The 18680-nt window shown below is 41.2% G+C and overlaps 1 protein-coding gene across 1 annotated transcript in view; it reads left to right on the forward strand.

Moving 5' to 3' along the window:
• Positions 1-558: 558 nt before the first annotated feature.
• The window catches only part of DISP1 (dispatched RND transporter family member 1), an 85805-nt gene continuing 67683 nt past the window's right edge, over positions 559-18680 (forward strand). Inside the window, exon 1 of the mRNA XM_083856363.1 lies at positions 559-573. The gene's annotated coding sequence lies outside the window, so the exon portion shown is untranslated. The remainder of the gene's footprint in view (positions 574-18680) is intronic.

The raw sequence follows: 18680 nt of genomic DNA on the forward strand, positions 1-18680 counted from the left end.
GCACAGTTATGTATGGAGCAAGGAATTTTCCTAGGAATTCAGCACCGGGTTTATCTGTATGGATAATGTTGTTTCCTATGTGCAATTTCATGTTTTAGAGATGAAGGGCGGTCTATGGCATGGACTCTGTGCCACCGCTTGGGATGAAACTGTCTGGGGGCCCCTGTGGCATTCGCGGTGTAACCTCCTCAGACTAAACGGGAACGCTTTCAACTCCAGACCAAACTTTCCCACAGTTTCGATGCATTTTTTTTAAAGCGTGTCTATTAGACCGCCACGCTCAAGATGGCGGCGGGCGGGAGCCGGCCCGGGCGGCCACACTCAAGATGGCGGCGGGCGGGATCCGAGCCCCCCACGCCACGCTCAAGATGGCGGCGCCGGCCGCCCCGCCTTCCCCGCCCCGCCGGCGGTGACTTCCGGAGGGAGCGGGAGAGGGCGTCCGTCCCATGGTAACTGCGCCACGGTGGGGACGCCGCGGCCGCCTTTCGCTTCCTGCCGCCGCCGCCGCCCGGCCCGCGACGACGGGCAGCCGCCGCCTCCGGGCCGCGCCGCCGGCAGCCGCCAGGTCGCGAGGTGAGAGGAGCCCGGCGGGGCGGGCGGGGCGGTCTCTCCGCGCCGCCGAGGTACCAGGTCGGGCCGGAGGAGGAGGAGGCGGCCCCGCGCTGGTGTGGCGGGGGAGGAACCCCCGGTGTGGGGCAGCGCCCCGGGAGCCGCGGGACAGCGGCGGCCCCTCCCGGGGACAGCCCTGCTGGGGGCGGCGGTGCCCTTGTGTGGGCTGAGCGGTGCCTCAAAATACCTTGTGAAAATGAATTAATTCTTCACCTTCACTTCTGAATCTTTTGTGTTTTATTTTACTGGGACCTGGGGCCTTTTTTTTTTTTTTTAAATTTATTTTTTTTCTCTCTGGTTAAAGCTGTTGTAGCACCTAACTTTTTTCTTTGGTCACGGACTGAGGTGTGCTCAGCCTTTCGTGTGCTCCTGCCCTTTGTTCAGACACACGGCGCTTGTCGTTCCCTGTGTTATTTGTTAGCAGCAAAGACTCCTCGGGAGCAGGTCTGCAGGCAGTGGTTTGGGAAGGGAGCTCCCATGGCACCCTTTGTCTTGGGAAATGGGAATACGGCAATTCCCGGCTTGTGGCCGCACAGCCGGTGTTGTGGTGAGGCTGCTCATCGCTTCCAGCGGCGGTGGAAAATCCTGGAGGTGTGTTGGAGGCGGGGTCTGGGCACAGATCTGTCCAGAGCCTCTTCAGTTTCTGGATTCAGTGCGAGCAGCCAGTTCCCGTGTTATGTGTGGGGTTGGCACCTGCAGCTCTCGCTGTACCCCGCTTTGGGAATGGCTTGGTTCCTGCAGCAGGGACAGCTCACCTGGTGGTTCTGTACATCCTCCTCCCAGTCGAGGTTGGGAAGACACTAAAAGTTTAATAATAAGCAATAGGACGGTCCATCTCTTTTTCTGAGCCTGTGGAGAAGATGGAAAAATACATTTTTGCAGAATGGTTGATGGTTCGAGTTGTATGGATGTAAATGAGAAGCAGCTCTTCAGGAGAGAGATGAAGGGCTGCAGTTACTCAGTGTGTCTGTAGCACGTGTGTGATTTAAATGAACAAAAACTTTCTGATCGGAATTGCAACTAGCTTGTTACAGAATATCTGGCTTGGACAAACCTGTGAATTAGTATCTCAAACACTCAGTGCAAGGCATCTGGATTGTCAGTGGGCTTATAAAAGTGCTCAGCTTTGAGAGTGTTGACTGGTGGAACTACAGGCAAAAATGTGTGCCAGGAAGCAGATGGGATGAACTGAGGCTGGAAGGAATAAGGGATTTCTTAACTGGACAAAGGAGTAAGAGCCTGAGGCAAGCAGCCTGCAGGGATGGGTGTGGAAGAGATCTAGTGTCAAACAGCCAAGGTGGGGCCAGGGAAAAGTGTATTACAAAAATATAAATACTTAGAACGTTGGCATGGCACTAAGGCTGCCAGAGTTCAAGAAGTGTTTGGACAATGATCTCAGGCACACAATGAGATTCTTGGGGCTGTCCTGTGCAGGAGCTGGACTGCTTGTGGTTCTGTTCAAACCCAGGAGATTCTGTGATTTGTATTCTCTCGTGGCAGATATTTAAGCTTGTAGTCAAGCCTTCACACCATGTTAGAGTATGTACCGTTTGTAACCAATATATACCATTTAGAATATATAACATTTACAGATTGTATTTATTTTACATATATTTATGTTTTTCTCTGAATGTAAAATAAATTACTTGTACTTCTTTAGATTTTCAGTAGCTCCCAGAAACTCTAACTGCTACTGGGGGGCTGCTGTGCTGATTGCTGAATGCTTGTTTAAATTGAAATACAAATTAAAGAGGAAACATCCAGGTGGTGCCTTTTTTTGCTTAAGTAATTACCTTTAAATGTTACAGCCTTTTACACTCCTGTTCTGTTTCAGAATAGAGCAGTTGAACTTTACCATTGTTTTAGTGATGGATGTGTTGGTGGTCATTTAATAGAAAGAAAAATCAGATTGCACAGGAAGATTTGTTTTCTCCTTTAGAGTGAAGGGAGTGATATCATGGCCTAGCTGGAGGACAGTTACTTTGAGATTAGAACATTAAACGTGTGTCTTGGTTAAAAGCAGATGGATGTTGAAGTGGGGACTTGTCACTGGAGTGGTGCCAAGTATGGAAGAGTGCCTCAGGATTGGAGACTTTGTGCCGTGACTCAGGAGGGGTTTTTTCACTTTCGAGGAACACAGCATATACATATATGTAAGGAATAAAACACACTGGTTGGGTTTTCCTTTTTTTTTTTTTTTTTTTTTTTTTTGAGCTCATTGTAGCAAAGTAAAGGTTGTTTGCTGGTATAGAAGTGACAAATAAGGCCACAGCAATGTCCAATGTCTGTGTGCCTTCAAGGCACCTGGGAGAGGGCAGTGTCAGTGCCTGGGCTTTCCTCTCTGTAGAACCACACCTTTGCTTCATTGGGTTTGCCTTCTCTTGCTCGGGTACTGCAGGGGGACATGACTTGAGGGTGAAGCTTTCTTAGCACTGAGTCACAACATTGCTGAGATTGTGGATTTTTTCCTCTTCGTTTCAATTTTTTTTTTTCATTTCTTCCTTCCAAACGCTCTTCCATCACAGATTCCTGGCTCTGTTGGAGCATGCCATGTGAAGCTGTTTTTGACTGCTCAGAGAATTACTGTAGCAGGAACAAAGGACAGTGATGGGAGAGAAGTGGTCCCAAGGGGCCTTGAGAAGAAAGAGATGGAATTCAGATTAGTAACCTCCAAAAAAAACCTTGCCGTAGAAGAGGTGAAAAGTAAGACTTTGAAAGAACAAAGGTAAAAACAACATGTGAAAACACTTAGTTCTCATAATGTTACCCTTTCCCATGAGGAGGCTTTTTGAATGGCTTTCATAGTAATGTTTCTCATATGTTGACCATAGATTTATTTGGGCAGTTAGCTTGACTTTTTCCCTAAGCCTTTAACAGAGATGATTGATTTACTGGCTTTGATAGAGGGATAGAATTACTTTCAAACTTTGAAATACATAATAAGCACCTCAGGTAATTAGCAAGCCTACATCTATCTCTCTTTAAAGTGATCAATGGCATTAATTTGGTTTGGTAACCATGGCTATTTTCTCATTCAGCAGCCATATGGTATTTCTGAGTTTAGTGTGATTTCCTGTAGGTGGTTTTTACAGAGTCAGCTGGGCTTTGGTGTGAAGTGCAGCAAAAATTAAATACTATGGGAAGGTGTAAAAATGTTCTTATATTAAAAGAAAAAAAAAAAAAAAGAGCAGGTTACTTTAACTTTGGTGTAAGAGTATGTAGCCTCTAAATGATGTGTTCAGGGAGACTGTAATGCTAAAGCAGTAAAAGTTTGTAATTGCTGCTTGTTTGACACTGAAGTTTTTTAATGCAAATAATGATCAACAGATCAGAGTTTTGTTGTAAACAAAATATTTTTTAGCTTTTCTGTAGAAAGGAAGACCCCTCTCTCACTATCATACCCTTTGAAGGGGTTTTCTTCTTAAGGTGTGATACATTAATGCTGTTGTTAAATGTGTCATGACATTAATAGAGCAGCCACAGGAAATTTCCATCTGAATTCTGATTTTTTGAGGCCTGCAGTAATCAAAAAAGTGTGAATTTTATCTGTCACATGAGAAGTGGCTGAGGGAACTGGGGTTGTTTAGTCTGGAGAAAAGAAGGCCCCGGGGGGGACCCTGCTGCTTTTTATGACCACCTGAAAGGAAGCTGTGGACAGGTGGGAGTTGGTACCTTTTCTCCCAGGTACCAAGTGATAGGACAAGAAGAATCAGCCTCAGGTTGCTCCAGAGGAGGTCTAGATTGGCTGTTGGGAAACATGTCTTTGTCAGAAAGATGGTGAAGCATTGGATCAGGCTGCCCAGGGAAGTGATGAAGCCACCATCCCTAGAAGTGTTCAAAAAACACGCAGATGTGATGCTTACAGATGGGGTTTAGTGTAGGCTTGGAAATGTTTGGTTGATGGTTGGACTTGATGATCTTAGAGGTCTTTTTCAACCATAATGATTCTAAGATTTGAAATCAAGAGCTTCTGAGAAACATTCTGGGCATCAAGGAGCCTAGTCCAGCTGAGCTGGGGAAAGGTGGGATAACAGAGAGGAGTCTTTGGTTGGGAAGCTTGGAGAGCTGTAGAGTTTCTGAAGCAGTTTTATAAAGGTGAAAAATCCTGGGTTTTTTTTTTTTTAGCTGATCTTTATGCTTATAAATAGCAGCTTAAATTTCTCTATGGGAGATTATCCAGCATGCAATATTAACAGAAATAAATCTATCTGGGAGAGTTGCGGGAAGGGGAACCAGTGTCAGATGGTGATCTTGGAAGGAGATCTGGAAGTGGAAGCAACCAAATCAGGGGAGGGGGGGAAAGAAAAGCAGCAGGTGGTGTTGGGAAATGGAATGGGGCAAAGCCAAGGATCAGGGAAGACTAAAGGTTGCTGATGGCATTGTAGACCTTGCAAGCATGAAGTTTTCTGGTTAGTAAAGGTGGCATTGAGGAGAGACAGAGAAACTGTGGGGTATGTAGGCAGGAAAGTGCCATTTAAAATTAAGTAGAAATACATCTGAAATGCTCCGGAAAGAGAACTACTGACTGTAAGGTGCATGTTCTTGGAGTGTGTGGAAGGAACTGAGAATAGGGGCATGTGGAGCCCATTCCTGTGAGGGGGAGAACCTCAGTGCTGAGGTGGGAACCAGAGGTCTTGTGGTGTGGAGACAGCTCAAGACTTCCAGCTCCAAATGAGAGCAGCTGTATGGTGACCTCAGGAGGGACATGTTTGTGTGCCATGCTGGGTGTCCTCAGTGGTGCACAGCCCAGAGTGCTGCTCACAGTGTGCACAGCTTATAGAAGCTGGGAAACAAACATTCCTTCTGCCCTCCCTGTTCTGATTCCTCTCCATCTTTATTCTCCATGGGAGATGTGAAAAACTTGGTTTCTGGTGGGTTGGTAGAGTCAACACATCTCTGGAAATAACATCAGCTTTTCTCATTCAAGTCTCTGAAGAAAGGTCTTGCTGTGTATCTTTATGTATAGCATTGTTGTTTTTGTAGAAACAGACAAACACAGCATGATAAAAACATTCTTGTGCTGTCTATAGTACAACATAACTCTTGTGCTATGTAATACAAATTAATAAAAACGACTGAATTAAGCCATAACTAATAGCAGATGGAAACTGTGGTTTAGTCTTGTGTAGTCTCTCCTTGTTAATGAACTTCACATGCAGATAAAATGGGAGGGAGATAGGCTTTAATAAGGGAAAATGTTTGCCTTGTCATCTGAAAATACTTATGCTCCTGGGTGAAGCCTGCTCGCTCAGCAATACGCCTTTCTTGTGCAGAGCCAGAGTGTTTGGAAATCAAACTATTGTTATTCCTGGGTTGACAAGAATATCTCCCCCTCCTAGAGCTTTAATTCTTATCTTTCCTCTTTATGTAAGCAGGGCTGGTCAGGGGCTGTAAACAGCCTTGTTTTAGACTTCCTGGTATTTCCCTGTGCCATTGCCATCCTTGCATGTGATAAGACGTGCCTGCAGGAGCTGAACCAGGGAGTCAATCTCAAAGGCACGAGGTTTGCCACAGCTGATACCGGGCTTGTGCCTTGCTTTTCAAAAGAATCCTGTCTGCTGTTTACTGAGTGTTTGGAGAGAGTCTGTAGGAGAATTGTTTCAGGTTTTAAAGTTTAAGTACAGCATCATCTTCCTGTGACTTGTACGTGTCTGGTCAATGAATATGCTTGAAAAATATTTTAGACATAAAGTGACTGACTTAAGAGGTGATTTCTTTCAATCTCTCTTTAAGGCTTCTTTTCCAATACCATATTTATGTGTAACATTTTTTTTTCTGTGTTTTAACTTAGAGAAGATTCATTTGCCAATGAGCTGCTTTTTGTGGAACGTTTGTGATGAAGTATTTATAGACAGGATGGAACATCGGTAGCGAGATTGGAGAAGATGCATTTTGTAAACATAAAATCCATTCTACCTGGAATGTGAGGGGAATGGTACAGCTTAGATTACACTTGTGCTTCGGGGCAGTGTTGGAATTAAAGCTGGGGGTTTTGGAGCTTGTTTATGTTTTTGGGTTTTTTTTTGCAAAGCCTCATTTGTGGTCTTCCGAGTTTTGCACTTTCGTATTACTTGTTGTAAGACCTAGAGGGTGCTTGATACTTACAGGCTTAGACTGAAAATGCTTTTAGACTTGATGTGAACTTAAAAGACTTTCGTAGGAATTTTCTCCCTGTTGTGTTTACTGAAAGTAGTTGCTGTGCTCAGCAATGCAGCTGATAGAATCCATTTCTAATGGTGAAAGTATTTAATATTGAAACACTGCTCTTGGGCAGCAGTTCTTGAAGTTGCATCAAAACTCAGTGATGTGGAGATATCTTTGGGTGGGAGGAAGGAAGAGGGGGATTTTGAGAACTAGGTAATTAATTAAAGATTGTGGTTATGATGTTTTGGGCTTAGAAAATTACAGAGTGCTGCACCACATACTTTGAATATGCAAGTAAGTTAAAATATTTTCTTTAATACGTATGCTGTTCTAAATAATTATATAAAGCTGAAGGGAATTTTTTGCCTTTTGGAATAAACTTTACCCTAGTCTTAAACATATGTTCTCACTTATTGTTGATAGCTTCTTTAATACTATAAAAAAACTACAGCAGGTATTGCAAGAATTCAGTAACTTAATCTCAACCCTTTGAAGTTAAGTCCTGTGAAATGTATGTCATGCTGATAGCTTTATAAAAACATAATGAAATTAAACCCAAAATCCATTATTAAAACTAAAAGTAAGATCATTAATATAGTTTAGAACTCACTTCTGTGACAGTGAAGTCTAAGATCCTGAATGGTCCGAGACACTTCTGGGCCTGAATTAGTCATTGGTATTTTCTGTGACAGTGAAATTTTATGAACTGAAAAAGCAAGATTTGCTTTAAGGGTTTTGAAAATGTCATTGTGTCATAATGCTTATACACCAAGACAGATGAAGAAAGTAGTTGTGGTTGGCTGTGAACTGTAACTAGGGCTTTTTGGTGGTTTTTTTTTTTGCATTACTGCTTAACAGTTGCATCAGTAAATTGCTTTTCTCTGCCTTTCTTTGCTGTCAAGCAAAGCCAGTTTGATCTGCTGCAAACTGAGTACTTTGGCAACTTGTTCTCTGTTAAAAGTGGTAGAGATGGCATTAGTGGGAAAACAATTACTTGCTTTGTAAGTAGTGCAGTTGAGTTATGACTAAGTATATTGATTTTCCTGGCCAACACAAACTCCAGACAGATTTCTTTTCTTTTTTTTTTCCCATGGCCTTTCCTTAAGAGGGTCACATGGTGGTTTGTTATTGCCCTGTGTATGGTTGAGTTCTACAAGCCAAACTGCTTTCTGAGGAAATTGAAAAATGTTTTAATTTTTTTTTTAATAGATTTTGGTCACTGATGTGTGATGTTGAATGGATTGGGGAAGGCTTGTCCCTCTCCTAGCTTTTGTTACTTTGTGAAGCTTTTTAGCTTATCTTTTTTTATGGTTTTACTAATTGCATACACAATAAAGAAGTTACTGACTTCTAAAAAGATAAGATTTTCTAATTTTTTTTTTTTTTTTTTTTTTTTTTGCTATCTAGGCAGGAGAAACTGCATCTGTTTTCTTGTGCCAAACATGGTTTTGTTTCTCCTTAAATTGGCATCTTATCCTCTAACTCCCAAAGATAATTTGAATATGCTGTTTAAAGTTCCTTGCTGATTTTCGAACTTAGGATGCTAAATCTGTAGAACCTACAAATTGAAGGCTGCTAAATCTGTAAAACCCACAAACTGAAGCCATAATAATGGGATTATGAGACTCTGAGATAAATTCCTGGTTTTGAGAGCTCTCTCTTATCTACTGTGCCTCTCATCATTGCCCTCTCTGCTTCAGGCAAAGCTCTGGTGGTCAGTGCCTTAGTGTCAAAGGTATTAGGTTAAAATTTAATCAGCTGATAATAATGGGTCTGAACGATAGCTCAAAACAGTTGTATTACTTTACTCTTCAAGACATAACACCAGCTCTTCTGTCAGCTCTGCTAGGAGGATGTTCTGTGGTATCTTGTTTGTCTTTTCTGGAAGTTTGTGTTCATATTTGTGTTACGAATTTTCCCCATTGTGTTACAGCTTTGAGCAGAGTGATTGGAAAGTAGAAAACAGAAATGCAGCAAGTGAAAAGTTTGAATAAAGTAAATGTTTTGGTAGTTCTTAATTGGATGTGGTTATCTCTTCTGGGTAGCCATCCATGGTGTGCCGTGTTGTGTAATAAACCATGGGCCAGAACAAGCACTCACAGCTATTCCATGGAAAAGGGCAGATGCTTTGTTCCACTGCTTAAATTCTTCTTTTCTCACAGTTACCTCCTTCCAGTGAATTCAGACATGTACAGACAGCTTCCTGAGAGGCTGTGTACAGTTAACAAGATCAGGTAGTTTTAGGTGTAGATGTGGCCGCCGTGTGCAGCAGTTGTGCTCCAGTGACGTGGTTGTCTTTTGTCCTTGTAAGATCCTGGCAGGAGAACTACACAGAACCAGCTCAAGGCACGGTGGGATGTGCAGCAGCAGGGCTGGTACAGCTCAGCCAGGACAGGAGGCAAGAGACCTCATTAGCACCAAGGAGGTGTTTGTGGATTTTTCTCCCTCAGTGAGATCCTTTACATCTGCAACATAAGACTTTGTTTTCCCAGTTTACCAAACTGGACTGTTGTTAACTGGAATGTGAAATGCCGCTGGGTGTTTATAAATCGAGGTGCAGACAACTAATAAAAGGCCTCAGTGGTGAAAATATTCTAAAAAATCAATTGGTTGCAACTCTTATGGACAAGGTTTGAATGAACTTTCTTCCCAAGAAAGCATTTAAAATTCTACACTGTATGTTTAGTACACTTGTTTCAGATATATCTGTATTGCAGGATAAGCTGTAGTTATACCTGACACCAGAAATAGAAGCAGAGGAATTTTCTTATGTAAGGATGATGATGAAGAACAGTTACAAAAGGGCTAATTTGGAAAGCAGGTGAAACTTAAAGGATAATTTGGGTCACAGAACCATTATCAGTTTCCATGTAGAGACAGATAAAGGTCTTCAAGTAGGGAGAGAAGCCAGGCCTGACACCTGCATCTAAATGGGTCAGGTGGAAAAGAAGCACAAGAGTTCTGGAGTCCACTTGCAAAAACACAAATGTGAACCATTGAATAAGTTTTTCAAGTAATAAGTACAAGAAGTGTTAAATAAACATAAATGTGGATTTTCTCAAACCAAAATTCACAACCATTCAAATCTCCTTTTATGGCATGGTATCCAGTCTTTCTGGGGAGGAACAAATGTGTTCTTAGTTTAGTTAGTTATTCTAATGGCTTTTTCTGTATTATAAGCAAGGATGTTTCTCTAAATACCATAAAGTTGGTGAAAAGCCTTAAATAGTTTCAGGATCACTGTCAGACCAGAGGATGTGGAGACTGAATGCTCTCTGCAGGGTTCTGTCACTAATTTTGACTTAAGTGAAACGTTAAGGCTGTGCAGTATTAGCAGCAGATGGTATCAAGTTTGGAATTGCTGTGAGTGTGTTGGAAAATGTGGATAGGGTTCAGAGAGACTTGAGGACAGAGAAGCAGCAGTCTGGGAGGGAGAAAACAATGCCTTTTGGATGAGGACAAGATTCAAGATCCTCCATTTATCATCTTTGTACAAGAAGACTGTGGAGAAGGAGAATGAGTTTTGTGCAAAGAGTTCTGGAGATGTTGCAACTGAGAAGCCAGATAGGATTCTGTTAACAGAGCTGCTGCAAAGAGCTTGGATGTTCTGTGATATGTAAGCAGGAGGAGTTTCTGTATATCACATAATAGTCCTTCATGCTAGACTTAAGCATTTCACCCCAGGAAAAGCTCAATTACAAGACAGCATAGAGGAAAGTAAAGAGTGAAGTCTCGAGAAATGTAATATTTTATTCACAGAAAGATTAAGAATTGTTTCCCTTACAGAATGGAAGATGACAGAGGGAAGGGGGAGTTTTCTTCAGGTCAGGTATGAACACAGAGAGCATTTTTCAGTCTGGTCTCTCTGGCAGTAAAACCACTGGTAACATGTTTAAACTGCAACTGAGAGTGGAAATGGACACTGGAAAAGAACTGTGACCCACTGAAACAGATTGCTTGGGAAGACTGTGCTATTGCCATTTTTAAAGTGCCTCAAAAGACACAGATTAACTATGTCTAGACCATGCTTTTCTCCCTCAGTCCTGAGAGGCAGGATTAGCTGATTTATTGAGCTGCTTTCTAACCATTAGAGTATTAGAAAATCCTAGAAGGGTTTCTAGAAAGCAAAGACATTTGAATTAAAAAAGTATCAAAGTGGTTAATAGCACTGGGCCCATGTTAATCACCTTCTCATTTTGTGATAATGGGTCTTGCTGTCAAAATTGCACATCTGTACTCCCTCATTTCCACTCCCTGTTCTTCAAAGAAAGTAATATTGCATTGGGGGAGAGGGGGAAATACTTTTATAAGTCTTCTGGCTCAGTTCCATTTCACGTCTGTAAATATCTTCCAGTTGATACACTAAGTGTATACTGATGGCTACAAACTCCCAGAGTCATCTTTCTTCCCTAGCTGTATGTAAAATTGCTTTGGGGATCAGGGAGAAATTAGACTCTTCAAACCCCATGATAAGTTTGATACCAGATTCTAAGATTTCAGACTGCTTAGTTCATTCCTCCAAGTCAGAATTAAGATATAAAATAAACCATTCCCTCATTAGCAGATAGCAGCCTTTATCTTGCATGCCTTTTTTTTCTAAACCTGGCAATTAAAATGCATGAATAAGAGGCAGTGTACTCTGGTAGCAGGAACTTGGGCCTGGGAGACAGAACTGTCAGCATCTTAATCTTAGACATGTTGTTGGATTGTGATTTGCTGAAGGGCATGTTTAATTCCTGGCCCTGTTTTCCACACACAGAATGTAATGCTGTAAGGATTAATTTTTGTCTGTACCTACAGAATTAAAACTCTCAGACTTGTCTTTCTGCATTAAAAGTTAGTATGCAAGCCCAAGGTTTTCATTCATGAATTCCTGAGTTGTGTTTGAATTCTTCTGATACAGTATCCTCAGGTTAAAGAGCAATAATTTAAAATTTTGATAGGTTAAATATATCTAACTCTGTGGTATTTTCCTTAGTTTTTACATATGGAAAATGCAAATTCATTCTTTCTTCCTTTGCTTTTTTGGTTCCCTGCTGTTGTTGAAGACAGCTCCTTTCTCAAAGACTTCAGATGTATGGTGTAGTTTTCTCATTTTCATTCATGATTTATAAGGATACAGAAAGATTGCAGAATTTTAATTTTACTAGAATCCCAGTCCTGATATTTTTTAAGCAAGGAGGCTGCTTGGTATAAGCTGGTTTGATACAGCAATGCAGCCAAAGGATTTATTTTTAAATTTAGGTTCCTTTTGAGGCTGAGGGCAATGCTGTGTGATGTCATTCTGGTTCAACAGACCCGCAGTGTTGAAGAGTGAGAGGGTGTGTGGGGTCTTCAGGGCAATGAAATACCTTTTCCAAGGCTGGTAGCATCAGGTTGAAATCCCTGAGGGCTTCTTCCTGCAGGTGCTTGTTTCAAGTTAGGCCTGCACAGGCATTTAAATTTATTACTATGGTGTCACCCTACAGGGCTTACAGTTCTTTCAGTGAATTCTTTGTGAAACAACTGGCATCATTTTTTAAAAGGTTGTGTTGAATTCTTGTTTCCACAGCACAGGTTGCCATGGATATGTCAGGTTCTTAATGTTTGTTTACAGAGGAATGAGGTAGAGAAGGTTCATGGTAGCCATTTTCAACTGCATGTTCTGCTTTCAAGTGATACTCTTCTCACTGGAGTTAATTGGCCAGTGAATGTAAATTCTACTGTCTGCTTTGAGAATTAGTTTCACTTTGAAAAGAGTTGATGCAGAGATGTTCATGTGTATATCCTTACTCTGCATTAGCTTGTCAGGTCAGTTGCTTTATTCCCTTTGCAGTAAAATGACCCTGCTGATTTTGTGTGTTGGAGTCCTGTCAGTCAGCATGGAAACAGGGAGGCAATGCACACACCTAGAACTAAAGAACTGCTGCAAAATGTGCTGCACCTCATGCACCTGCACGAATCAAAGAGGTCCTAGACTTGCTGTGATTGGGAAAAATGGATGGTGGATTTTTTCTGGCTAAGAACTGGCATAACAAGGAAATCAAGCCATGAAACTCCTGCGTGCATAGGTGAAATGCCCATGAGAGAGCATTTGTGTGTTTTATTACATAATATAACACTTGAAGTATATTTCTGGTCTGTTCTCTCCCTTCCAAATCATCTGCTGTGCCCCTTCCTGGCTGCACACTTACTCTTCTCCTCTTCCAAAAGAAAGACCACAAAGATAAATGTGTTTATGTAACCTCTCAAATCTTGGTTCAGGAATACAAACTGCTGACTTTAGAGCCCATGCAAGCAACCTGCGCAGCACCAGACTCTGCTGTCAGTAACCACTAGAAAAAGTATGTGATTAAACCAGAGGTCAAACATTAACTTGTTCCATTCCCAGGTCACACTGGAAGAGGTGTGGGCAGGCATGTGTGAAAGCTGAGGAAAACAAGCCCCGTGTTTGTCACAGTGAAGGTGTCACTAAGTGCTGCTCATGGCTCACTGAGAGCTGTGCTGTCCTTAAGGATGAGACAAACAACTGCTGCAGGACACTTGGTTCAGTTTGGGTCAAATAGCCAAAAGAGTAGCAAAAAGTCAAGAGGCAAAATAGTGGAAAAGAATGAAAAGGTCCTGTTGTGGAAAGTGAAAGATGAGAGAGCAACACCTGTTAAAGAAGCAGCTGCTGAAAATGCATGACCAGTCTTAATGGAGTAAAAGAATTAGCAGCAGTTTTCTTGGTAAAATTGATCCTTGTGTACATTCTGTGATGAACTTAATTGTCAAACTCCATGGCCACAATGACCCTGCTCCCTTCCACTCCATAATCAAAGGCAGTTTTTTGAGTGGGGGGAAGCCTGGGCATGGTCAGTCTGTGCCAGTTGGGTCCCATATGAGCTCTGCTGTCAACCTTTTAAAGTCACCTCACACGTAAAGTTTATTAAAAGTATTTGGAGAAAAGTCTGCCAGTCTTGTACCTTGTATGTTCCAAAACCTTGAAATGTCTCTACAAAGAGGTGTCTTGTGTGTTTTAAAAAGTGTAAATGAAATACCCCCAGTGTGCTAATTTTAGTGCAGCAGGTCTGAGTTTCCAGGTGAAGGTGACAAGACGTTCTCTGGGTTTGGTGTCCACAGCAATAGCCAGAGGGGCCTTTGTGAAGTGACAGGTACAGAGATAGCTGTGTTTGAAACTGTTTGTGTTTCATAGAAGAGCTCTTTCATTGCTTTTATAGATGCAGTGCAAAATATCTTGAGTGGTTCATGCAAGCTAAATACCACCCCATTAAACATCTGCGTTTTCCATTCAGAATGAGCAATGTGGAGTCTGTACTTTCTGCAGCTCTTCAGGGATACAGTTTCATTGGGTCCTTCCTTGTAGCCAAGCATCCAGTGAGGAGAGTGTGCCAGGGAGGGAACCCTTGCAGAGCCACTAATGAGACAAGCTGTAGCCAGTCTAGTTTTCCTTGACAGTAGCTCAGCTTTTTTTTGGAAGAAAGTGAGCATGGATCTGAAGACATGTCCAGGGCTAAATGAAGTTGTGAGAATCTTTACTGGAATTGCCAAGAAGTGGATTTCTAGCTTCAGGTTGTGAGGCCTGATGTGGTACTGGCTCCACATGCTGCTTTAATATAGCCCATATCCCACAAATGTACAAACTCAGCAGGATGGTAAAACATGACAGTTCTTGGGGACGAATGCCTTTTGCAGTCCATGCTTATTTCATTTCATTAGATGTTGTCTTAATAATACTAATACCAATCTGTCTCTTCTGCTGATAATCACCAGTCACCAAATGCTCTTGGGTTAGGATGCTTCTATGGCAGTTCAAGCCAAATTTCCTAGTAGAATTCTAGGTAAAAAACCACCATGTTTTTGTTTAGTGTGTTGATTTGTTGGTTTGTTGGTTTTTTTCAATCATCCCATATGCTGATTTCTCATACCTGGGGATTGTGCTGCACACAGCAAGGCCACTTGGCTGTGGTGACAGGGAAGAAAGCCCAAAGTGCTGTTTGCCTCTGATTACCTTGTTTTCCATCAACCCTCTTGGCCAGACCCAACAACCAATTCCCAAAGCTGACACTACCAACCATCAAGATCCTAATATTCACAGAGTAGTCTCTGGTAAATGCTTTTGGGTTAACCCTTAATACACAGGGAGAAAATGCCCCAGATGCAGAATATTGGGATAAAAAAAAAAACAAAACAAAACAAAACAAAAACCCTCAGAATTTTGTTCTCTTATTCCAAAAGGAGTGACTGCTCCTATGAATGTGTCAGTGTGAAGGAAGCTGAGTAGCCACCTTGTTCTTAAACTCTCCTTGCTTCCAGACTGCTTTCTTCCTTTGAACAGGGACAGGTCATGGCATATGTTTTGAAATAAATTAGATGAGGCTTTAAAGTGATAATGCTCAATATATGACAAGTGTAAAGTTCTGTTTTGCTGGAAAATATTTAATGTTTATCTGTTTTTCCTCAAGGTGTTTTCACATAAAAGATCCCCTGTCATGTTCAAGAACTGAAGCTTGTTCTATGAGACATAAAAATTAATCTTAATATTCTGAATTTACAGGACTTAATTCTTCAGTATTACTGTTTCTCTGTTATCTGCTTTTGGTGTAATTGTTTTCCTTTGAAAGAGGAATTAATGTGTATAACTGCTTGAAAGAATCATATTTGAGAAGTTTGTCCCAAACCATAGGTTAGGTTTTAAAACTTGAAAGTTCCCTTTGTATGCAGATGGGATATTGGAGTCTCCTGAGAGTTCCTGATTTGCACTTCTGTGCTGCTTTGTGCAAACAGTCCTTGATAGCAGGAACTTACCTCCAACTGTGTTCTTGCGGGAATTTGTTATTCTTGATCTCAGGGGGTGTTGCTTGTTTGATCCACATGCTCTTTATTAATCTTGTGTGCTGAATGCCTGAGAGAAATCATGATAGGCAGGTATGGTCAGTTTAATAAATGAAGGCGTCGTTGTATCTGTTTGAAATGTCATGAGAGGACCTCTTTGCTGGCTGGGGCTGTGACTGCTCTGTAAGGCTGCCAGGGTCTGAGAAAATTCACACTGAGAAATGGTATTTTTGAAGGTTCTTGAAGGGTGTGGTTGAATTCATACTTTTCTTATCCACATAAGAGAAATAACTGTATAAACAGAACGCCTTGATTCTTTCTCAAAGTAGTAAAGAGCAGGTATGTGGATTTACAAAATAAAAGAATAGGAAATTATTCTCAGGTATTTTTTCATTCTCATTTCAATAGGTGAACTATTTGATTTTGTTTCTTGTTGCTTCTTAGTGATTATTTAGCTGAAACTTTGAGAAAGGGTTCTTTGCTTGTGGTGCTCTTGTGGTGATGTCCACCATCTATAAAGTCATGACCAGGTCAGAGACCCAAGGCATTGGAAGATTTCTATGTTGCAGTGGTTTCTTTTGTGAAACATAAGTGTATTAATTTTAAATATCCATTTCTTCCTGTGTTAGTCCTTTCTTCTTTTAGGATTAACAGAAAAGCCGTATTCTAATTTCTGGGAAAAAAAAATCTCCTAAATAGAGAAATCAAATGAATTACTGTAAGCATGTGATTTTTTTGTGAAACTCTGAATTAAGCATATAAACATTCACTCTTTTCAATGTCCTGCTGTGCTAGGAAGAAAGATTTTTACACAGGGAGAGTTCTGCATACTTTTGAAAGCAGAGCAAGAATGCCACTGCTCATAAGTAAAATACACTTCCAAATATAGTGGTTATGCACTTAAACTGGGTGTTATAAAGTCTATTTACTGGTTCATCAGTTATCTATAACCTTAATTTTCTTGTTATGTATCAGTTTTTACACATTTTGGGGAATAAAAAAATTGATGATTTGAGATTCATTCCTTTAAAATTTCTTTTTGGATTGGCATTTGTGCACTTGGTGTCACTTCCTGAGCAGGCTTTTCTCTCTGTTTTCTGTTCCTGGCTAAATAGGATGGATGTGCCTGTTAGGGACGTACTGGGAAGTCTTTGCTAAGGGCTCCTTAGGTCTGTAAAACTCTGGGAGTGCAGGGGCAGCCTGCTCATCCTCCTGGCCTGGAAACAGTTGTTGCACAGAGACTTTGGCTTTCCTGCAGACAGAAACTGTAACTTTTGAGTTATAATGGTGGTGAGGGGGGTCTGTGAAGCGCAAATACGCATTACTGGAGTATTGTGTGTGTTAGAGTGACTCATATTTAGCAAAAGACCGTGGCTTGCTTCAATTCTGCACAGCTACTGTTAAACTTTTATTTGCTTTCCCTGATATTTTAGACTTTTTAGCAGCTGTCATTAATCGTGCAGTTGAACAGTGTGAGAGCTAGTTGGAAACAGGTGGTGCATGCTCCAAATATCTTGAGATGCAAATGATGGTCAACAGTGTTGTTGCTGAAATGTAGATATTTGTGCCAGCTTGTGCTGGTTTTGTTTCAGTAGACCTTCCACGTTCTTTGCTGTGGAGAAGTACCTGCAAAGCGTTCAAAAATGAATTTAGGCATAAAATGTTGCTGAAACATCGATTTATTTTGAATTGCTAAGGCTATACAAAACCAGCATAGAATTTGCTGGCTTTATTGTAGAAGGTATGGATTAAAGCAGCAGCAGGATGTCATGACTCTCAGCTGAAAGACAGCTTTGTATGGAGCATTTCGTTTAGCACACTGCAATTCCCACCCTGAATATTCCCATGTCCAGTGAACGTGGTGTGTGTGTAGCTGGGAGATACGCTTTCATAGCACACTGATATCTTTCACGAGCAGGCACCTTGGGAAAGCTCAAACTTCAGGCAGGATCTGGTATTTTGTACTTTATTTCATTTGCAATAGCCTATCCTGTAGCACAACATTAGTTTTGGGTCTTAAATCTATTTGCAAATTGAGCCTTGTAAAGTTGCAGCTAAAAGTGCATAGTTTGGAGCGTGCTGTAATTGAAGACTTTAGAGAAGAAGAAAATTGAGGCGATTAATTGGGCCTCCTTAATTGAATCTGTGGCTGAAAGACTCTTATTAAACCTTTTAAAAATATTATCCCTATCTCTGTACCATGTTGTTTTGCTAATCTGTTCAGTCAAGTAAATGAGGGTTGATTCAGTGCTTTCTTTTAAGCAAAGTCCCCAGACCATTAAGCTGGCTAAAATAAATGTAGACATTTGGTTTTCATTAGTGTTGTAACTGAAACAAAAACACTTTAATGACTGATCCCAGAGTGTTTTGAAGTTTGTGCAACTTTGCTAGGAAGGTATTTAAGCTGTAGTATCAGTTGCAAGTTGGCCACAAGCCAGGGTTTCAAAGCTGTTTCAAAGCGAGATGTTGGGTTTCCAGAGTGTTACAAAACAGGAAAACTTTGAGAGGGGAGAAGTATTGGAAGGTAGTTACAGTAAAATTTGCGCTGGTGAAATGAAATTATCTCCTAAAAGCAGACAGTGACAATGTTCATGCTGAACTACAGTTCACTGGTTTGTTATAGAGATGTTTCAGTTATTTGGAAAGAAATGATTTTGAGCTTTAATACTTGCATTAACAAAGAATTAACTTTGCTCAAGAAATGATGTGCATTTTTAGGTGGGCTTTTGGTATCTTAAACTTGCACAAAATGAGATCCTATTTTTAAGGGAAAGAACTTATATATTGCTTACCAGATCTAATTAAAAAGTACTTTTTTTGGAAAATATTTAGGTTGGTCTTGAAAGATGATGGCAGTGAAATCTGGTAAAAACTAGCATGTCATCTTGGACAAATTAAATAATCTATGGCTTTAGAGTTGTGGGAGAAGCTGGAGATTGTTAAAGTGCTGTAAGATGAAGATTGCTTATCCTGTATCACACTGTAGTCACAATAATGTCTCGGGGCAAACCTGCAGAAATTGCTGAAATGTTCTGGGTGATCAGGGGTCAGTCAGGGAGGCAGGGACTGGATATCAAGAGCTTCATCATGGCCAGACTGCATTCTTGTGGTTG

The sequence above is a fragment of the Zosterops lateralis genome (assembly GCF_965231275.1).
Source record: "Zosterops lateralis genome assembly, chromosome: 3".
Taxonomy (NCBI): Eukaryota; Metazoa; Chordata; class Aves; order Passeriformes; family Zosteropidae; genus Zosterops; species Zosterops lateralis.